General features: G+C 46.8%; 1 pseudogene; it reads left to right on the forward strand.

Moving 5' to 3' along the window:
• The window catches only part of LOC124510480 (60S ribosomal protein L10a-like), a 29,597-nt pseudogene extending 7,733 nt beyond the window's left edge, over positions 1–21,864 (forward strand).
• Positions 21,865–23,580: the final 1,716 nt, after the last annotated feature.

Consider the following 23,580-nt stretch of genomic DNA (forward strand, 5'->3'; position numbering starts at 1 on the left):
TAATTTGTTCTAACAGTAATAATGGAACATAGCAAGCTCTCACCTCATACCTACTCTGCTAGGCGTTGTTTTATATCCTCATGTGATCGTTGATACAGCTTGCAAAACACTGAGACTGCCACCTGTTTGCTTAATTCTCCATTCTCTGGGTGACGCATGGTGTGTTTCATTAAATGAAAATATTGTAGCTTTATTTTTATCCACTTTTCTCACGATTCAGGCTTCCATACCAACCTTAACACTAAAGCATCTAATTCACCCAGGTAGAGAAAATTCGGGGCCCGTAGCTTCTGAGGAACCAATGACCCATATGTGTGATCCTTTCAGATCTGTCTCTTCTCTGGTTACCTGCAAGGCTGTGGATTTGGCCGTGAAGTAGAAGCCCGTTCCTGCAAGGATGAGTTGGAGTTTTGTTCTGTCTTTGAGACACCTCCAGTTTCTTTGAAAACTCCTCCAGAGCATCTTCAGAGCCTTGGGTTTTCTAGTGAAGTTATGGTGGGGGACATCTCAGGGGGTGGGTCAGATGGAGCTGAGTAGGGAGAAGTGTCCTCGGCCTATTCACCATCTGGAGGATGGCGGGCCCGTTCATTATGTACCTTCTCTTCTTCTGAAGTCTGAGATCAGAACTGTGGTAGCCATGTCAAGAGGAAACCACCCTGCTCTTGTCCCTGCAGCCACGTGGGGATGTAGCTGACTGTTCTCCCTCCTGGTCTGTCATGGTACGCAGTGTTCCAAGGAACCTTCTAGGATCTCGCAGGTGGCTTTGGTCAGCCGTGCAGAGAGTGGCTCCGTCTTTCAGGGGTAGACTCACAGGAGCCAAGCTAGCAAGACTGATGCGTAGAACTGGCAGCCTGATTTGTTTAATTGACAGTGAAAATTCTGGCACAGCAGGTGCACAGCGTGGGTGGTTTGAAGTGGATGTTTGCACACTGTATATCCACAGGCGGTGGAATCCAAAGCTGGTTGGCTGAGTGGTTCAAAGGTGCCAGGCTTAGCATCCATTTTACAGTGGGTACCCTCTCACCACTGGGAGGGAGGCCAAACAACCTTCTAGTGGCCAGCTTCTCTCTGGGTCTCTTCCCTACCTGCCTTCTGGTTGGCGTCCCGTGTTTCTTCTCACATCTGCTCCCTTCTGCTGAGTTGGCTCCAGGAGGCCCGTGGCCCGAGAGCTTCTGCTCTTCAAGGTGATTCCCATCTCTCTGCTCTATTCGTTGCAGACGTTACAGACTTCAGGGTAAGACCTCATGGGCCTTCCAGTATCTCAGTTATTGGGGGGACGTGTGAACCAGTCCCGGGGGTGAGGAGGTAAGGAAATGTGAACAGCAAAATGGTCGCTCCTTTGGAATGCCATGGTGCGTATGTTGGTTCTTCACTGACAAATTTCCTTTCCGTGGTGATTTCCAGGCCTCCCTTGTGGTGCTATCTGAAAATAATCATGCTCATCGCCAGCACACATGGATGCCCTCATGTGTCAGAGGGCTGGAGGGCACAGGGGCTGCTGAGGAAAAGAACGCCAGTGTTCACAGTGAAGAGGTCGAGGCCTCGCAGGAGGCAGCTCCAGGTTCTTGTCCCCGCCCCGTCCTGGCTGAGGCTGGTGATGAATGAGGGAGGGTCCCGGGGGTGGCAAGCAGGCGAACCAGTGTGACAGGATTAGCCTGGAGAAAGCTGACTATGTGTTGGAACTTCTCAGATGTGCTCAGGTGTTTGCTTGCCGTGATTAAAAACCCATTTTAATTGTTTTCTTTGATATGCTGCCATTCAGTCGCTGAGGTCATCTGACTTTAAGGGGATATATTTCTACCCTCATTGGATGCCTTCATAGAACTCATTTCATTTTCAGTTTAAAAGAGTGGTTCACACATGTTTTTCCCCCCTTCTGAATTGTCTGTTGTGCAAAGGAAATTGGTTTACCCTGCTGTAAGGGAGGTGTGACTTTCAGTACTACCAGGGATATTTCTAGAGGGTGGCCCCAACTGACACCCTTGGCCCTCATTACTGTTAATTACAACATATCTGATAGGTTGTTTCACATCTGTAGCACCTGTCATCCATAGCAGAGGTGATACGGTGTGTGTTTCACTTCTCCAGGGATGTGGGCACCTCTGTGCTGCTTTTTATTTCTTTTTATTATTTTTTTAAGTTTATTTTTTTTATTTTGAGAGAGAGAAAGAGGTCACAAGCTGGGGAGGGTTAGATAGAAGGAGAGACAGAATCCCAAGCCATATATCCATATCTGTATCTACTTGTCTATTTATCTATCTTATTTATGTACCTGTCTATCTACCTATCTATTGTATGTATGTAGTATAGTATATGAATAGAGTAAATTCTCAGTTTTTGAGCTCAAATCTTTGGACGTTACTTTACCTAGAGTGGTTATATGCTATGGGCTGAATTGTGTCCTCCCCAAATTCATATGTTGGAACATCAACCACCATTGTCACTGTATTTGGAGATAGAGCTTTTAGGAGGTAATTAAGTTTCAATAGGTCATCAAGGTGGGTGTCCTAATCCAATAAAATTGATGGCCTTATAAGAAGAGGAGGAGAAAGAGATCTCTTTTTCTCTCCCCACGCCCATGCTCCAAGGAAGGACCATGGGAGGACACACGAGGAGGTGGCCATCTATGAGCCAAGAAGAGAGCCCTGGTCACACCAGCAAGCTGATGTCAGACTCCCCACCTTCAGAACTGTGAGCAGTAAATTCTGTTGTTGCAGTCTGTGGTGTTTGTTACGGCTGCCTGAGCTGACTGATACACCACGGCTGGTAAATCATTCAACGTTCATTCAACAAGTGAGGACGCCATGCATGTGGGTGGAGGCCATTTATTCCCACCATTAGATTTTGGGAGTAACACTAGTGTTGAAACACAGTTTCTGAATTTCCTATTTATGTTTCTCTCCTGCGGATGCGTCTGACCTTTGGCCATCACAGGCTCACAAATTGCTCAGAATCACAAGGTCTGCGATGAAGCTGTGGCAATAATTCAAAGGATTTGTTTTCCTACTCGGGCTCTATCCATCTGATTACATTGTAACCAATATTTGCTGCTGTCCCTGTGGACAGAATTTGTTCATAAACTGCAAAGAAATTGCACAGCCATGGAAGAAATCAACTTGTTAAATAGGCTGTGGTTTTTCTCCCTAAGCAACAGAGAACCTGTAAAACACTGTTGTGCTGAAAACAAACAAACAAACAAACAAGAAAAAAGGAAAAAAAGAAAAGTAAAAGAAGCGGGGAAGAGACCCCCAGACACTGAAGAAACATTCTTGGAAACTAAGTTCTCAGACCATTCACGCGCCTCCCCTGCTTGTTCTAATAGGGGCTATGGTGGTGTAACTGTCTTTCTCCCACTTGGGACATTTTTCAAGGACGTGTTGGTGAGGAAAAACAGCTCCATCAGCAAAGGCACGTGTGTGCCTGCTGGAATTGATCCATTCCAAAGGCAGCTAACTTGGTCAGCAGATCCCAGGAACCGGGGTGGGTGTCAGGCTCCAGTCTGCTCACCCGCGTGTGTGAGCTGCTCTCTACCTTGAAGAGACAGACGTGGGTGCTTGCTTAGGTCGTCCCTCTGTGTCATGAAGTGGCAGGGGGGCACACATTTCCCCACAATGCTTTAGAAGAAATGAGTGGCCATGTGACCGGGATCCTCTAGCCAGGACTGGGCCTCCCATGGGGTCCCCACCAGGAGGGCACCAGGTGTCCAGGCCAGCACAAACCGTCCCTGTCACCCGAGTGCACTTCCGTCTCCTGCACGAATGGAGTGACAACAGTACAGTAAGCTTCCCGACCTCTCTGCCATCAGTGCCCTGTGGCTCCTCGTAAACCTGTCCCTCCTACCGCCCTCACCCATCCCGGTAAATGCCACCCTGGACCGGTGCCACTGTCTGCCACTTGGGTTCTGGGTACCTAAAGGATAATACATACGGGCTTTAGAATATTTTCTTTTTGTCTACTGGGACTCCATAGGAGCTTGGAAAGTCGTCGTCTCTGGTTTGGCTCAAAAAACAACATTCTGAAATTGTGAATAAAGACAGAGAACGCTCCCTTCCACCCCTGCAACAAGCCACCATCTCTTCCCCACTTCTGTTCCTTCCCAGTGCCACAGCTGCTGTCTACACGTGATGCCACTGGGCCCAGGAAACACAAGGAGAGGGGGAAGACTCAGCTTGCTCCTGGGACCTTCCCTCCTGATGGTACGCCTTGGCCTTTGTCATTCTCTGCCCATGCGCATGGCGTGTTCGTGGCATGACCCAGCATTTCAGCACAGATGCAATTGCTCAACACCCATTTCACGACTGGCGTCCACTGGCTGCACAAATATCATTTTAGATGCTAAATAATGTTTAGGGGCAAAGGGAAGTGAGGATATTCTTGGACAAGAGGGAATGCTTGTTATCTGCTGAATAGAAAAGGAACTAGAGAAGCCTGGAAAGAAACAGCTTTAATCCAATCACACACACACACACACACACACACACACACACACACACACACACACTAGAGTCTGGGCCGGCCATGCAATTTCACCTGAAACACGGTTACCAAGACCTGCCTCCTCCTTCCTGCATCTGAGCGACTGGGTGCTGCTGGCCGTGCTGAGGCAGGGAGGGTGACGTGTGAAGGTGCCATACAAAGTTCCCCTCCCACATCCCTTTTGCTCAGAACCCCTCCTTGGCCTGCGTGCAGAGAGATCCAGAGATGAGAGGTTCACTTTTCCGTGCTCCATTGGGCCTTGTCTCTCTTGTGTCAGCTCTCTCCCAGAGCTCCCGAAAGTACTTTGACAGGCACTGCCCTCTCGTTAGGAGGAGTTATGAAATCCAGCGTGAAATCCTGAGCTTGGCCAGGAAACAAGAGACACAGGTCCTCGGCAGACATCCGCCCCCCACCCCTGCTCGGGACGTTGGAATTAAGAACTGCTCACAATCCCTCACACCAGTGAAATACAACTCTGAGAGCTTTCTGGTAAAATGCAACATAATTCAGATGACTTTTGAATGTACGCAAGGCTTTCTTTTTCTCTGAAGTTCTTTCTTTCAGGCAGAAAATTATTTTGTTAGCGTCTTGGGAGAAAGCAGGTGGAAGCGGCTAGATTAGAGCCCCTCTGTGCAAGCAAAATAATGTGCAGCAACACTGAAATTGCTTTATTCTTTCTCTGAAAACGGGAGGAATAAATCAGGGGGTGGTAAATTTGGAACAGTAATAGTACAGCCACGACCTCGCCACAGCCGACACCGTCATTTTCGGGGCTCCCAGAGATGTGGCTGACGATGGGGGAGGCGAGGTTGCAGGTGGCAGGCCCTCCGGTCAGGGGCACGGGGCTGTCTGCTCAGGGGACAGGAAGTTTTCTTCAAGCTCCCAGGGAAGATCCACATGTAAGTGTCAAAAGTGCGAGCCTGGCGTTTCCTCAAGTTCCACCCTGAGTTTCTGTATTTGGGTCACGGTCAGAAGGGAGCAGAATCCAAGAGAGACAGGCTTGAGTTCGACAGACTTGCCAAGTGACTCTCCACAGAGTGGTCACCTTTTAATTGAAGGCAGTGGCTGCCCAGTGGCAGAGGCTGGGTGAGCCCCTAAGGTGACTGCTGAGAGCCCCAGCATGCGGTGGTGACGTTAAGCCACCTCCGTGCCATGTGATCAAGCGTCACCCTCCCTGGGCGTTCAGGTCCTATTAGTTCTGATCAGCCAAAGTGCTCTGGGTGGCTCATCACTTCACATTGAACTGTCCCCTGTGTCTTCATAAGATTTTCGTTTTCTTTTTAACTGCACAGCGGGTCCGTTTGTTTCTGTTTTGTTTTGCTTTGTGTTTGAAACAGCACGCAAAGCAGTGGGCAGTGGGAGGGAGAGGCAGGTAATGAGCTGTCTGTCAGGGAAGCACCCCAGTTGGGAATCCGGGTTTAAAGCACGGGGTGCGAGGATCTGGGTCCCCCTTCTTGCTGCTGCTGGAGTGGATGGCAAATCCTGGGACGTGGAACAATCGAGGGCAAGTGTGGGATGAGGAGTTGTCAGCTGTGTCTTCTGAAGCCGGGGTCTATTTCTGGGTGGAGGGAGGCATGACAGCCAGCCTTCCCAGGGCCCTCTCTTCAGGGTCTCCACCTTGCCCATCCTGGGGGCGGAGCAAAGAGGGAGAGGACGGGGACGACGCCAGCTGCCCCAGATGCAGTCTGGCTCAGGCTCAGAGCTCTGGGTGTCCCCGCAGCCCTGCCCGGTGGAATAAAACCCACACCCACTGGCCCGTGCTCCTCATTCTCTCTCAACACGAACATTCACGCCCAGCCCCCGGCAGGTGACAGGAGCAGGACACTACTTGGAAATCATACCTGACACGTGTTTGTCCTTGTGATTCCCTTTCACTCTAATTCTTCTGCCATTGACCTGGACAGTGAGTGAGGCCAAGGCTCGTGGCCTCAGGAAGGGAGGACACGCAGATTTACAATCGTGGCTTTGCGTTCAAGAGTTGTCTTCGGGGAGCTCTAGCTGTAGAGTGCAAGAGGTTTTGAGGACAAGGATGGATTTTACGTGATTATTTATTTATTGGGTTTTGGGTTTTGAATGCCAAAGCTTGGCCTTCAGTATTAGGAGTGACGTCCAGAAGCCTCAGAGTATCAAGGCTCTGCCGTCCGCCACACAGACAGTGGGAGTGGGGGTGCTTGCGCAATTCCCCTGCATGGAGGGGGCACGGACCCTCAGGCCACAGGTGCTGTGGGCACCTGACCCTCCCTCCTGAAGGGGAAGTTCCTGTTGGAGAGGGGCACCCGTGGGGCACAACCACCACTGTATGAGGCAGATCTAAGCAGAGATGAATGACGTCACAAGCCCTATCCCCGACCCCACTCTTAAGCCCTCACACTGGGCACAGAGCAGGGTCTGAAGGTTCCCCACAAACATCCGTTGCCCCAGGAGAGACAGGTGCTGATGGAGAATGGCCAGTATCAGGCATGTGGGCTCAGGACCAGAGGCCATGGGAGCACCCACTATGGGAGCACCTGCTAATGTAGGAGTACTGGAGAGGGAGCAGAGCAGAGGCCATGGGGGCACCACTGTGTGCTCCCACCATGGTGTAGAAGGCACTCTGCCGTGGATGCCAGCCAGGACACGAAATAGCCACAGATCAAGTTGTCCCTCTTCTTGGCATCACGACGTCATTACAGAAGTTCACAGGAGCCCAGGTGTCACGCACATAGGGAGGAAGGAGGTGTGGGTGGGGCCGGCTCCACAGGTGCTCAGGACAAAGTGTCAAGGCCGCGGGGTCCATGATGGAGCTAGAACCACCCAGTTTTGAGCTTCCAAGTTTGTGACCACAAATTTCGACCTTGCCACATTACTAGTTGGCACACAACTACCTTACCTGCCATTGGACGAGACTTTCAGTCAATCCTACAGTCTTCTGGGTCTGGCAGGAGAATTCTCAGTTAGCTTGATATATGATATATTTTACATCAAGAACACCCACTGTGGACATCAGGGGTGCTCGGCTTATGGAAAAGCAAACGTAGGCCAAGGGAAGTATCTGAAGCTGGTTCTCGGTGGCTGTACAGCACGAACCGAACTGTAAGAAACACACTGTGTGCAGTGTTAGAGCCAGAGGTCTCGGGTACCATAGGGATGAGGGGCTTTGGCTGTGGAGAGTGGGGGATGTCCACGAGTCTTCCGGAAGCAGGGCTGTAGGGCTTGACAGACACCCGCTTTGCCTTCTGGGTCCCACCAAGCACAGGCGCCATACTTCTTGATTGGAGACAGTGGCCTTGCCTCCCGTCAGCCTCCCCCTCCCAGGGCTGTTCCAGTTGCTTCTTCCCACCACACGGGTCCTGTTCACGTGCCCAGGAAGGTCAGCCAAGCCTCCCCATGGCTGCCAGCTGGGCTGCTGGCCCTCTGTGACCTCGGGGGTAGCCTGGGCTCCCCTGCTCTTCATACTTGACTCAGTTCTTCCTTCTTCCCCTTTTCTGGCTGGCCCGTCCGCTGTCAGAGTGTGGGCTTCCCATCCTCTCTGTTCCTTTGCAGCCTGAACGCTGGTTCTGAGAATAGTCCTGGCTCAGGGCCTGGAAAAAATCACCGAGTCAGAACCTCAACAGAACAACTCACACGGCTGCTTAGCGAGCATAAAATTGGAGCCGAGAGAGCCGGATATTCTTACGGGATGTCTCCGATGTGCTGTGGTAGGAAGATACAGTGCCCTTTCCAACTCTGGGGCTATTTGCAGAAGACGAACTGAGAGGGGGCATCTAAAATTGGGGCATCCGCCCTCCCTCATGGGGCCAGGAGAGCGTGAACACACACCTCCTTCCCCTGCCTCCTTATACAATATTCCGCCGCTCACCCCAGGCTGCGGCAGTCACAGCGCGTGCATTACGGGTTCAGGATCGCACTTCATCCATCCCCTTGGCATGACATCTTGAGGAGCCTTCATTGTATCAACGATGCATTCACAGATCTTGTCATCCGACGGATTGCTTTTGGAAGATTTTTGCTGATGAGTGAATCTGACCTCCAGTGTCAGGTCCCGGATTTCCCGATGGGAAGTGAGACCCTGCTGACCCACATTCCCAACCTGGATGGGGACAGGTGGTCTGTTTGTTCCCCTTGGGTTCACGGACGCCACCCCTGCCCCTCTGCCCATCAGCTCCCAATGCAAGTGTGACTTCCTCAGAGAGGTGGTCCCTGAGTCTCCTGACCAGGAAAGACCCTCTGATATTGACCCACACAGCACTGTCGCCCCCACCATAGTGCCCAGCCACCATAATTTTACCCACATTTTGGGTTTTTTTGGTTAATGTGTGTATTAATGTCCTAGGGCGGTTGTAACAAAGTACCACAAACTGGGTGGCTTGGTACAACAGAAATTTATTGTCTCACGGTCACGGAGGCCAGAAGTCTGAAATCAAGGTATCAGCGAGGCTGTGCTCCCTCTGGAGGCATGAGGGAGGCGTCTGTTCCAGGCATTTCTTCTGACTCCCTGTGGCCTCAGGGAGGCCTGCTCCCTGGCTTGGAGACGCATCATCCCACCCTCTGTCGTCACACATGCTTCACACGGCACTTCTCTGTGTCCAAATCTCCCCTTTTATAAGGTCACCAGTCGTAGTGAATTTGGGCTCAAACCTAATGGACTTATTTTAAGTTGTTGACCTCGTAGAGATCCTATTTCCAGGTAAGATCACATGCTGAGGTACTGGTGGTTAGGATGTCAACATACGAACTTTTGGGGGACACGAGCCAGCCGATAGCAGTATGTTGCCTCCATGAAGGCAGGGAACTTGTTTGTTGTTATTTTCAGGGGAGCCCCCAAACCTAGCATGCTGTCTGGCCTAGAGGGAGTGCCTAACAGCTATAGCCGAATGTATGAATAAAAGAAAGAAAGAATGAATGAATGAAAGCTGATTACCTGAGATCACCCCCACTGCCCTCATGCACCTGCGGCAACCTTGAAACAACAACTACTCACAGGTGTCTTGAGACAGCTCCAACCACACAAGAATCAGGCCTCATCCTATCTATCCTGCCTTTCATTGTTAGAGAATGTGAGCTTGAGGGAAACCACGGTGAATTAGCTCTGCTCTCCTCCCTCCTGGATTAGTGAATAGTGGAGAGATGTAGAACAATAAATAGAAAGAGTTTGGCCTTGGTCAAGTATAGGTTTGGCAGATTTAGCAGATAAAAATGTAGGATGCGCAGTTAAATGTGAATTTCCCAAATATTGCATAGGACACAGTTACACCAAAAAGATGTCTTATTTATCTGAAATCCAAGCTTAACTGGGCACCTTGTGGTTAGTCTGGCAACCCTGGCTGTGGTTGGCATCTTGGCGGTGCACTAGATTTTTGAAAATTACAAGAGATTCCTCTGGAGATCAGAGTAAGAGGTAGGAGAATGGGGACTCTGAGTGAGGAGAGGTGAGAAGGGCAGAGCTCCAGACGGATCTGCTGGGGCCAATTTCTTCTGTGTCCAGCTCCTCCTATTTAGGTATAAACAGCTCTAGAGAAGCTTCTCACTCACCACCTCCCCCTCTCCTTCATCCTGTTTCCTCTCTTTCTGCCTCTTCCTTGCTTCCTCTAAGGTAATAGTCCTCCTTGAGAGAGTTAAGTAGTGTGTACCTACACAGTGCTTACACTGAGTACTGCCTGAACAGTCGTAGGGGTTTCTGCTCCATTCTCTCTGCAGGTAACTGGCCCCATGTCAGAGGCTCAGGGCTCACCTGTGATTCCAAGGCATGTGCCCACGTGAACGACCTCTCTGTTCATGGGAGACTGCAAATTCTCCAGACTCAAGGCTAATCTGGGTCTAAATACCCTCTCTGTCTCTTCCTAGCTAGGTAACTAGGCCTATTGTAGTTCTCATCTACAAAATGGCAATAGCAATAAATCAACCTTGTATATTGCGAGGGTTAAATCCAATAACCATATTGAATGCCGTGGATCTAACACATAATACACATTTAAAGATATTAACTATCATCAGCATCATCACTTTACCCATATTACCCTTACGTCTCCCCCGCCCCTAAAAAGCCGATCTAGTTGCTTAAATCCTTATTTCACTGCTGTGGCCGGTACAGTGCTTTCACCAACATTTTGAGAAGTTCTCTGGAGGTATACCTCCTCAGGGCTGCCTTTGGTCCAGCAGGAACCTGCTTCTACTGACTTAGTCGCGTGTAGCGATTATCTTAATCGGTTAGCATATGTGGTCCTCCATCTGGGTAGCTTTGATCTTGACATGAAATTCATCACTCACCCAAGCATTTCCATATGTAGATGACTTTATAGAAACTTTGGGGAGCATGAGAGTTATTATTGTACTAACACAAACTGAATTTTCCATCGTTGTATTCACAGATTTCTGCACTTTTTCAACTCAGCCCCCTCTGTTCTGCCACATTATCTCCAACCTTCACCTTTCCTGCTCTCTTTCTCTCACCCTGCGCCCCAAATTCCTCTTCATTTCTGCTGAATCTCTTCAAGACTTTGGCCCTCAAAGTCTTACGTTTCTTCCAAGCAGCTTATCAAAATTTTTTCCTGAACAATTGCTTTCTCCTTCCTAAGAGAAGTCTGGTGCAGGCTACTCAAATGATAAGTTTTACTCAACTACAATTACTTTGAAACACTCAGGGAAGAGCTTGAGCTGCCTTCTTCTAAGGCACATTCTCCCTTTTTGTCTGCAAGAACTATTCTATTTCACTTTCGCTTTCAACATATGGCCCAGAGTCCCTTGCATCTCAGAAACTCAGTGGCCTCTTTAAAGAAGATTCCAGAAACATCTTTCCCTATCTGGGTAGTTCAGTTATCCACACTGCATCATCTCTCATCTCTAATTACCATCATGCATTTTGAATTGCACTTCATGAATGAAAAGCAATGGTAGAAAAGAATCCCATCCAAAAAAAAAAAAAAAATCCTTCTCAAGACAAAGTTGGAAAAATGGGAAGGTTTAAATGCGTGCTGGCTGAGAAGCCAGCCTGAAGCAGCCATGGAGGATGGACTTCCCTCCATGAAGTGGCAGCTGGACGGGCTGCCTGGAAACTTTCCTGTGATTTAGTTCTGAGGCTCACATGTCAGAGTTATTGTTGGAGATTGGATTTGCTTCTGCAGGAACAGCGAGGATTCAGGGCACTGGCGCTGAGCCCTATCGATCTGTTTGGGTGATGTTAGCTCCTGAAGCCAAGGGATGTTCTTGAGGCTCCAGCATGAAAATCGCTCATTTTGACACCTTGGAACCATCCCCCACCTTGCAGAAGTGTGTCCAAGAAAAATAATGACTCTTATGACTCTGAGGGAATATACCTTTGGGTCAACTGAGGTTTCCAAACTTCATTATTACTCTAATATTTTGACATTGAAGAATTGGATTCTAACGTTGGGCTTGGGATCAATGCCAGAGGACTCTAGAAAAGTTATAAATAAGGCTTTTATGGGGTTCATTTCTTTAATTAGGGAGGCTGTGTAATTCCCAGCTCGGCAGCACAGTAGATAGAGTTATGGTGAATTTTCACTTGGTGTGAAATCGACTGTGGCATTGCATTCCCACTAAATGCAGCTTGACGATTCAAGCCGGCATAAGCTGGAGGCAAACGTATTCAGCCCGTGTGGCAGAGGAAGGAGAGACGAAGGGAGAACACACAGTGTTGTGTGGGAGACCAGGTATTTCCTGTCTCCATTCTTTCTCTTCTTACCTGACTGGCTTCCACTCTCTTCCTTGTCCCTGATTCACAGAGTCTGGGGTGAATTTAGGGCCCGGAGGCTGCCCTGGGTGAACAAACTATATATAAGAGGCTTCCAGAAGGCCGGATCCAAAAGGGAAGGGATTGGCGGAATGTTCTCACGGAACCACTGAGCCCAGGAGAAGAGGGAAGCTGTCTAGGATGGGGCTGAGGTCAGGGCTGGGCAGCTGGCGTGCGTGGTGCTTCTCTGCTTCCCCTTGAAGCATTGATGCTTCTCAGGTGTAGTGGGTTGAATGGTGTCCCTTCATCCCCCCCACCCCCCCCAAAATGCATGGCCAACTAGAACCCCAGAATGTGATCTTATGTGGAATAAAAGTCTTTGCAGATGTAGCTAAGATCTCAAGATGAAATCACCCTGGATTAGAGTGGACCCTGAATCCAATGGAGGTGTCCTGAGAGTAAAGAGCAAGAGACATAGACAGAGAGGGGGAAGCCATGTGAAGACAGAGGCAGAAACTGGAGGGACACGTCTGGAAGCCAAGGGGCCCCAAGGGCTCCCAGTGACACCGGAAGCTACAGGACGGCATGGAGCAGAGTCCCCCTTGGACCCTCCAAAAGGAACCCACCTTGTCAGCGCCTTGGTTTCAGACGCCTGGTTTCCAGAACTGTTGGAAAATAGATTTCTGTTGATTAAGCCACTCAGAGAGGGGAGCCTGGGGGCAGGAGAAACACCACTCACCAGCCACAGGACACCCTTGACGCCCCTGACAGGCTCAGAGCCCAGTGTGGGTCTGGCTTGGGGCAAACTGAGTTTGGGTTTGTCCCTCTCGTCTCCCCCCTTCTCTCTCCTTTCCATGAAGGGCCCAAGCCCCAGAACTTGGCTCTCCTACTCCTCTTCACACCTTCAGGAAACCTAAATGGTCCTGGTCAAGTCCAGTGAGACATGTCTAGGATTATTGCTTTGATTCCATTGTCAAGCTCTTGCTGAAAACATGACTTAATTCATCTTTGTTAGAATAATTCAGTCCCATTCAGAGAATAGCTGAGTGACCACCCTCTCCCTAATACTTTTGTGGACATTATCGTGTGCCCTCCTCAGAACTCTGTGACATGGAATGACTTTTGTCCTTGCTTTGCAGTCGGCAGCGCATGGGACAAGCCGGTGGTCAGGACACTCCTGGTGAGGGTGGGGCCGGGATTTGAACCCAGGTCCACAGAGACTGGATCCAAGGTAGTTGCTTTCTCCTTCCACACAGAGCATTTCATTAATCCACAGGGCCTCTTAGAAATCACATTTCCTCGGCGATAAAATTATAAATGCTCGTTACTGAAAATTTGGAAAACATGGAAGGGTACAAAAAGACTATAAACACCAACTATTCTCCCAACAGAGAAAAATCATTATTACGCTTGAAATACTTAATTTTCTTCCAAACATCATATTATACCTTTGCAAAGTAGACACAGAGTCATTTCATGTAAGTTTATTTTTCACCCTCTCTCCTCCTTAACAATGTGTCATGAGTGCACTGTGTCCTTCAGTACCGTTTGGAAATACCACGGCTGCGTGGGATTCATCTTGAGGATAAATTGCGATGCTTCCAACCCAGGGTCATGCATTCAAAGTTTGTCTAATTTTCCCTTTCAGAAGCAATCCCATTGTGATCATCTTTGTACATAAATGTGTGTCTGTGTTTTTGACTGTTTTCTTGGGAAAGGATCCCCCCCGAAAGGGTCATTTCAAAGTGTTTCCAAAGACAGCTTTGGCTCCTGGCTACCACGTCGGTGCTTCTAGGGGTTCTTTATTTTTCAAAACAGAACATAAGGAGGTATTACGTCTTGAGATGCAGAGAGAAGCTCTGGTTAGAAGAAGGCTTAGTTGAAGGACACCTCTGTCAATGTGTTTACTGTCCTCTGGCATCAGATCTGGGTGACTTGGAGTCTCATTTCCTCATGCTTTTTGGAAGCTGGCAGAGAGGTGCTCTCACGGGTCTGGCAAGATGAGCAAGCTACCGTGTCCTGAGAGCTCCAGAGGCCCACCTTTCCCCGACCAGGTTGCTTCCCACACTAGAGCGGCATAGATGTCCCCTGGTGAGAGCCGCATGGAGCTTCCTGGGTGGGTGGGTGGGGGGTGTCCCTGCCTACTGCATGGGAAGGGCACACCCTCTGCAGGTACTGAGCTCAAAGGATCACACGTGCTCTATCACTTCCTTGCTTGTCGATTTTCCAATAAACTGTGACATCAGATATCCTGTCCTATATCCTGTGACATCAAATCCTGCCAATGGCATGACTTGGAGCCTCTTTTGAGTGACAGGGATGGTAATTTGGGTGGAGCTTTCTCAACTTATAAAGTACCAGGTAACCATCTCATATGGGGTGAGTGCTCGTAATTCCTCCCTGGTCCTCTGGGGACCACCTTTTGCTTTGTGACCTCCAGTGTTGGTGGAACAGCTGTTGGCTCTGGAACACTGAGAATGTCACTGGGCTCGTGGGGATGGTACCAGCGACTGGTCTGTGAGAATGGGACTGGCCACATGCACGTGCCGCTCACTGGGGAGTCATTAGTTAACATCAGTGAGTGCTTTTCTTATTCAAGGTCATGGCGCCGCATGAGAGATTTTATACACAGATAGACCAGATACACGCTTGCATCTGAATTTCAATAGCACTGATACTAGAAGTAGTCATCATCTTGAGAATTTTAAAATTACGAAGATTGGAAAATAGGAAAATAAAAATTTCCTTCCAGATAATATAATTGTGTACATAAATAGATGGTTAGAATTTGTAATAAGGATAGCCAGGTTGATAATGTATAAAAAGTTTTTTGTTTTTTGTTTTTTTTTAATTGCTGTATGTGAGCCAGAGAGACAGGCTGGCTGCCCATTAAGCAGTCTGTTTTCTGGGATTGGGAACTCTATTGCAAATGGGCAGGGGTGAAATGAGAGCTTCCCCTCTCTCCTCCCCACTCCTCGCTCCTTCTGCTCCCTTTTCTGCTTCTTCTCCCCTCCTGCCCACCTTCCCACCGCTACCCCTCTCCCTTCTGTCCCCTCCTCCTGACCACAGTCTGGACCCCAGTGAGCAGAGCTGGTCTAACATGTGGCTTTGGGAGGTGATGCGTGGGCTTCTGAGAGATGAGACCTCTGTGCAAGGGTGTATGTACCCTCACCACCTGTTGCTGTGAATTCGCCCCTGGGGGTAAATCATGCTTGCTGATGAACTGCAATCGTGTGACCTAGGAGCACTAACCCAGTGGCTGGAAAGCACCCAGGAACACATTATGACACATTCACCTTGCTCAGGTCCTTATCTTCACGTGGGGTTCCTGTCGTGGATACACATTCCTACATACAACGTAGCAGAAGGCCCACTTCAGTTATACTTCAGTGGGGATTGTGGAGATTGGTCTTAATTGATCTTATTTACCTTGAGGTCCTCTAAGGAGTGGTTTTAACTTCTACAAAAGAACAAGGACAGTACTTCTAATCGGGATAATCTTAGTGAAACAGTGTAAAAGAAATCCAAGATTACATGAGTAATAATTCCATTAAAAGAAGCTTTCTATACATACAGGAAAGCATTATGCTGAAATTAGAACTTTCTTCCTAATTCTCTTGACTTTTAAATCTTTGAATTGTGCCTAAACATTACTTTATTGATGGTGGCATGCCTTAACGTAATAATGTTCTGTTGTAAAATAACCCTTTATAGGTGCAGAGTTTTAAACAGAGAAAGCATTCTTCAGATAATAGGCTTTTATAGGTATTTGAGCCTGTATCTTTGTAATAAAATGTACTTCATCCCCTAGACTGCACAATCTTTTTATGCCGTCCATGGGGGTGTTCACAGGTATTCAATTAGCTGTCTCCCTCTCTGAGGGAGAAAGACATTGAGGATTACAGGAAAACAATAATAGCAGATAAGCTACGAAGATTCAAGTGTGGTTCACGTATATGAAGTTTGCTTGTTTGGACTCTTCTGAGCAGAAGTAGCACGCATAATGTTTCCCCGCTAGTGTCCCAAGGTGGCCGCGTACAATGGAGCTAGTTCATGGAAGTTACCCCTTCGTGGTGTTTTAGAGGGTTTGAATTCATGTTGTCTGCCCTTCTGGCAGAGGCCGAGCTGATCACCTCCACTGGCTCTGGTCTGTGAATTTCAGCTACCTCACTCTACCGTCTTTCTGTATTTCCTGAATGTAATAGGATTGTGGGGATTATGACGAACACATTCATTGGAGCCTGGCTTTTGGTGTCCATTTGGAATCATCAAGAAGCTTGGTCCATTAGAAAATATGCTGTCCATCGTATTGATTTAAGAAGAGTAATAGATGTGTGGTATTTTGTCCGACTGGAAATACGAGAAATGATTTCTTATGTTGTATTTCAAATTTTTTCACCACGATCACCTGCTGAAATAATACATTCAAAATTAAGTTGGTAAAACCACACTCAGGTATCACCTCACGCCAGTCAGAGTGGCCAAAATGAACAAATCAGGAGACTATAGATGCTGGCGAGGATGTGGAGAAACGGGAACCCTCTTGCACTGTTGGTGGGAATGCAAATTGGTGCAGCCGCTCTGGAAAGCAGTGTGGAGGTTCCTCAGAAAATTAAAAATAGACCTACCCTATGACCCAGCAATAGCACTGCTAGGAATCTACCCAAGGGATACAGGAGTACTGATGCATAGGGGCACTTGTACCCCAATGTTCATAGCAGCACTCTCAACAATAGCCAAATTATGGAAAGAGCCTAAATGTCCATCAACTGATGAATGGATAAAGAAATTGTGGTTTATATACACAATGGAATACTACGTGGCAATGAGAAAAAATGAAATATGGCCTTTTGTAGCAACGTGGATGGAACTGGAGAGTGTGATGCTAAGTGAAATAAGCCATACAGAGAAAGACAGATACCATATGGTTTCACTCTTATGTGGATCCTGAGAAACTTAACAGGAACCCATGGGGGAGGGGAAGGAAAAAAAAAAAAAAAAAAGGACGTTAGAGTGGGAGAGAGCCAAAGCATAAGAGACTGTTAAAAACTGAGAACAAACTGAGGGTTGATGGGGGGTGGGAGGGAGGGGCGGGTGGGTGATGGGTATTGAGGAGGGCACCTTTTGGGATGAGCACTGGGTGTTGTATGGAAACCAATTTGTCAATAAACGTCATAAAAAAAAAAAAAAGAAATAATGAAAAAAAAAAAACAAAAAAAACAAAATTAAGTTGGTAGAAACCCTGCCTAAAATTGACAGATTTAAAAAAAAATTTAATGTTTGTTTTTGAGAGAGAGAGAGCACGTGTTGGGGAGGGGCAGACACACACACACACACACACACACACACACACACACAGAATCTGAAGCAGGCTCCAGGCTCCGAGATGTCAGCACAGAGTCCGACATGGGGCTCAAACTCACAAATTGTGAGATCATGACCTGAGCCAAAGTTGGACGCTTAACCGACTGGGCCACCCAGGCACCCCAAAACTGACAGATTTTTTTAAGAACAAGGGAGATTTGAGAAACCTGGTGTTCCTTGTTCTGGAAGGTTCTGTACCAGGCCAGTTTGGGAGGGTGGCTGTGCCTTCCTCCCGTCCCCTGCCCCTGTGGGGAATGGAGGGCATGGGGCCGCAGGTTATTTAAGGAAGGATGCTGACAGTTTGACTGTGACACACGCCTGTATCTTCTGTTCAGGGTTAGATTGGAAAGAGCCCTGATTCTGGCAGGCTCTAGGTTGCAAGGTGCTGACTTGTGTGTCCTGTCCTTTGCAGTATTTCTGGCCACAGCTGAGAGGAGTGAGGGACTGTTCAGGGATATCTGCTTATAGGACAGAGCAGAGCCTCAGATGTTGAATTTGCTTCTGAACATTTGACAAGGAGCCTGGCATACAGTGTCGACAAATATTTGCCGAATGAATAAATAAATTGTCTAGAGTGTCTCTCCTTTTTTTAACCCTTCATTCACTTAAAAAAAGTTTTTTTTTCTCTTGAAGTAGAATGCACACACAGAGAAGCGCACAACCATAAATGTGGCATTTAGGAGATGACACTATGAAACATCCCCGTGTCACCTTGTCACTGGCCGCCTAATTCAGAGAGAAGACTGTGTTGGTCCACTCAGGCTGCTATAAAAAAGTACCCGCCGGGTGGCTTATAAGCAACAGAAATGTATTTTTCCACGTTCTGGAGGGTGGAAGTCTGATTTCCCTGGTACCAGGCGTTCCAGATCGCAGACTTAATCGCTCTGTCCTCACCTGGAAGAAGTGGGGAGGGGGCTCTCTGGGCCTCTTTTGTGAGCACACTAATCTCATTGGTCAGGGCTCCACCTTAGGGCCCTCATCACCTCCCCAGAGCCCCACCCGCTAATTACATCACCTTGCTCATTTTCAACATACGGATTTTGGGGGGACGCAAACATGCAGATCATAGCACGAATGTTTGCAGCCCTCCAGAAGCCCCTCTCCTCCTCCAGATCACTGCCCTTCCCCTCCCCTTGAAGACCATCGATATGCGGGACGCCTGGGTGGTTCAGTTGGGTCCCCCTCGTGCTCCGTCTCTCCCTCCGTCAAAAATAAAATAAAAATTCTCAAAAAAAGACCATCAACATGCTGACTTTTGTCAGCTCCTCTTTGCGGGGACACCTGGCAGGCAGCATCCCGAGCCCACATGCCATTCTCGGTAAATGGAATCAATCGGGATGTTTCCCTCTGCGTTTGGCTTCTTCTGTTCCCCTCACGCGGGTGGTGGTCACTTGCGTCGTTGTGTGTGCTTCTTTAGCTTTCGTGGCTGTTTGGTATTCTGTTGTGTGACTGCACAACAAATTATTCAGCCGTCCTGCTGTTAATGGACATCTGGGCTTTGGCTCTTACAAAGATCCCTCCCTAAGCGTCACTCTGTGTGGCCCCTCGTCACCTGTGCGTGTGGCTCTGTAGAGGGTACACCCAGGCAGTGCTGCCCCTGGATCAGGGCAAGAGGGCCCCGTGCTGGGCTGCGCATAGAATCACCACAGCAAACCACACATTTATTTAGGGACACACACGGCATCTTTCCCATTCAGCACCTGTCCCTCTGTGCAGCGTGACCCTTAATCCCAGACCTCTTATCTGGTGACTGACACCATCAGGCCCCCACATAAACTTCCTCACATTGGATCTGTGTTTTAAGAGCAAAGAAAAGGCTCTGAGTGCCAGAAAGGGGGTGTGAGTTGCCCCAGGCTGTGCAGTGAGGGAGCTGCTAGAGGGGCTTGGTGGAGTGCAGGTGTAGTGGGACATGATGGGAAGCACGATGGCAAATCTACTCATTGGCTTGTGGAAGGATTTCAATGCAAGAATTGTGAGTAGCTTTATATGTATAAACCATTTAATAGGATTAAATTATAGTTTAGAAATTTATATAATTACAGCTTTATTTGTATAACTTGGATATAAAATTCTTGACTTTATTAATTATAATGTGTGTTTGACCTTTAATTTAAAAAATTAATTTAGGGGCACCTGGGTGGCTCAGTCGGTTACGTGTCTAACTCTTGGTTTTGGCTCAGCCCATGATCCCAGGATCGTGGGATAGAGCCCTGTGTCCGGCTCTGTGCTAACAGTGTGGAGCCTGCTTGGGATTCTCTGTCTCCCTCTCTCTCTCTCTCTCTGCCTTTCCTCTACTTGCTCTCTCTCTCTCTCTCTCAAAGTAAATAAATAAAATTAAAAAATATTTTGAAAAATTAGTTTAAATATTTTAGGAAAAGAACTCTTTGGGAGAATACAAGTATTTCAAAATTATAAATTCTTGGGGCGCCTGGGTGGCTCCGTCAGTGAAGCGTCTGACGTCAACTCAGGTCATGGTCTCATGGTGCGTGAGTTCGAGCCCTGCGTTGGGCTCTGTGCTGACAGTTCAGAGCCTGGAGCCTGTTTCAGATTCTGTGTCTCCCCCTCTGTCTGCCCCTCTCTCTCTCCCTCTCTCTCTCTCTCTCTCAAAAATAAATAAACACTAAAAACATGTTTTTTAATTATAAATTCTTTAAGAAAAAAAATTTTAATGTTTATTTGTTTTTGCGAATAGGGGAGGGCAGAGAGAGAGAGAAACACAGAATCTGAAACAGGCTCCAGGCTCTGAGCTGTCAGCACAGAGCCCGACGCGGGGCTCGAACTCACGGACTGCGAGATCATGACCTGAGCCGAAGTCAGACGCTTAACAGACTGATCCACCCAGGTGCCCCCAAATTATAAGTTCTTAACATTATTTCAAAACATTTACAGACTTCCATATTTCATGATTTAATTTATATTTTGGTGGAAGTTTATTCAAATGTATACATTCAAGTAACATTTTATTGTATATTTTAATCTGAAATACATATTATAAGGTAAAAAGTTACTTTAGATCATGGAGAATAAAATGTAAATTAATTTTTGTGTATTTGTGGAAACAGAATATGGAAACAGGGCTCAGAAATGAAAAGCTAAAAAAAGAAGTAAGTTTTTCAGAGGGTGCCCTGCATAGATTGAGAAAGCAATTTGGAAATAAGGAAATTAAGCAGACTTTTGTCAAGTGTGACTCACATGAAATTTACAAACAGGATATTATAAATTTTATAATTAGTCAGATTTAATTAATGAAACAGTAATGAAAATGAGCATAAAGTTATTCTCACCAAATAGAAAAAGAGGTCAGATAAAAATCTCTTTTATTTGTTAGTAAGGGAAGATTGAAGTTTGGGTCAAACAATGGAAATGGAAAAGAGTAACTCTTATCAAATCTGCAACCAGAAGCCGCAGACAGAGCCCTGCCTGCTGCCGTGATGAGGTGACATTCACGACATTGGTAAATTGGGCAAGAACGTGGAGACCGCACATTGTCGTGATAGTGTGTGAATGTTTCTAGCAAACAGTCTGATTCAAATTGATGAATCAGATTTTCCCTTCGGTAGGTCTGACAGAACACTTAGTATTTTACATCAAAATTAAATTATTTCTAGCGGAAAAAGAAAGTACGGAGACCAACTTTTATAGTTTAGGTTTAAAGGCAAAGTATTTTATTTTTGTGTGTGGTGTAAGAAAGTGGTCCAGTCTTCCCCGGTTATTGTGGAGCCAGTCACTGTGAGCAGAAGAGTCCCCCCAGGGCACCCTGTACCAGGTGACATGGTGAGTCCCCCACGCCAACCAGCACAAGCGCAGGAAGTTTTTGGAGATGGTGGAGCTGTAGGTCAGCTTGAAGACCTCTGACCCTCAGAAGAACAAACGCTTCTCAGGCATCATCAGGCTTAAGTCCACTCCCTGCCCTGTGTTCTCTGTCTGTGTTTTGGGGGACCAGCAGCACTGCAATGAGGCCAAGGCTGTGGATATTCCCCACATGGACATCGGGGCACCAACGAAACTCAGCAGAAATAAAAACTTAGTCAAGAAGCTGGATTAGAAGTATGATGCTGTTTTGGCTTCAGAATCTGAGCTCAAGCAGATCCCACGAATCCTGGTCCGGGACTGAATAAGGCTGGCAAGTTCCCCTCTTTGCTGACCTCCCATGAGAACATCATGGCCAAAGGGGCTGAAGTGAAGTCCATGATCAAATCCCACATGAAGAGGGTGCTGTGTCTGGCCTTGGCCATTAGCCATGTGAAAATGACAGATGATGGGCTTGTGAACAACATCCAGTTAGCTGTGAATTGGTGAACGTCCGGGCTTTATACATCGAGAGCACCATGGGCAAGCCCCAACGCCTGCACTAAGGCACAGCTTGATAATCCCTAGTGCTGTCAAACAAACAAAGAAACAAACAAACAAACAAGTAAGTAAAGGAATAAATAACGTGGCCCAACTCTTTTGCATGTCGCTGTCCAGTTTTCCCAATACCATTTGTTGAAGAGATTGTCTTCTTCGCATTGGATATTCATTCATGCTTTGTGGAAGATGAGTTGACCATATAGTTCTGGGTCCATTTCTGGGGTTTCTGTTCTGTTCGATTGATCTATGTGTCTGTTTTTTTTGCCAGTACCATACTGTCTTGATGATTACAGCTTTGTAATATAGCTTAGGTCTGGAATTGTCATGCCTCCAGCTTTGGTTTTCTTTTTCAAGACTTCTTTGTCTATCGGGGGTTGTTTTTGGTTCCATACACATTTTAGGATCGTTTGTTCTAGCTCTGTGAAAAATGCTGGTGGTATTTTGATAGAGACTGCGTTGAATGTGTAGTTTGTTTTGGGTAGTGTCAACGTTTTAACAATATAGGATCTTCCAATCCATGAGCATAGAAAGTTTTTCCATTTTTTGTGTGTCTTCAGTTTCTCTCATAAGTGTTCTATAGTTTTCAGAGTACAGATCTTTTGCTTCTTTGACTGCGTTTATTCCTAGGTATCTTACAGTTTTTGGTGCAATTGTAAATGGTATCAGTTCCTTGATTTCTCTTTCTGCTTCTTCACTATTGGTGTATAGAAACGCAACCGATTTCTGTACGTTGATTTTGTATCCTGCAACTTTACTGAATTTGTATATCAGTTCTAGCAATTTTTTAGTAGAGTCTTTCGGGTTTTCTATATAGAATATCATGTTGTCTGTGAATAGGGAAATTTTTACTGCTTCCTTGCCATTTTGGAGGCCTTTTATTTCTTTTTGTTGTCTGATTTCTGTGGCTAGGACTTCAGTACTATGTTAAAAAAACAGTGTTGAATCACTAAATTGTACACCAGAAACTAATATTATACTGTATGTTAACAAAATTGAATTTAATAAAAAGTAAAAAAAAAAAAAAAGAAGAAAGGCAAAGTATTTTGTAACTTTTCTACTTTTTATGACTTAGTTTTCGCCACCATGTTATTTGTGGCTGGAAACATCCGAGTTCTTAATTATAAGAACACAAAACATCCCAGGGCTCCTGGGTGGCTCAGTTGGTTAAGTGACCCACTGCAGCTCAGGTCCTGATCTTGCGGTCCGTGAGTTTGAGCCCCGCGTCAGGCTCGGTGCTAACAGCCTGGAGTCTGCTCCGGATTCTGTGTCTCCCTTGCTCTCTGCCCCTCCCCCACTTATGCTCTGTCTCTCTCTCTGTCTCTCTCTCAAAAATAAACATTAAAAAAATTTTTAAAAAGAACACAAAACATCCCTTGCACATAAAAATCACACAAGTGTAATTACTACCATGAAAAGAAATCTGTACAGCAAACAACCAAGAATCTTCAAGAAAGACACGTGAACATTGAAATACACGGAGGTGGTGTTTCTTAAAGAATATTCTGTCCAATATTTAGCAAAAATGATAATGTTTTTTTCTGTGTGATGCCACTAGTACAATATTTATAGAAAATGATAGACATTTCTTAGTTTTGTACATATGATTTCAAAATTAGATGATAGAATGGTTGAATGTGGAATATAGAAAAAAAATGAATGCGTATGAACATGATCAAGGATGGAAAATTCAAGTGAGATCCATATTTTAATGGATAAAACAG

This window comes from Lynx rufus, unplaced genomic scaffold (genome assembly GCF_022079265.1).
Source record: "Lynx rufus isolate CCGP_SWC_20201006 ecotype Redwood Valley unplaced genomic scaffold, mLynRuf1.p SCAF_1, whole genome shotgun sequence".
Classification (NCBI taxonomy): Eukaryota; Metazoa; Chordata; class Mammalia; order Carnivora; family Felidae; genus Lynx; species Lynx rufus.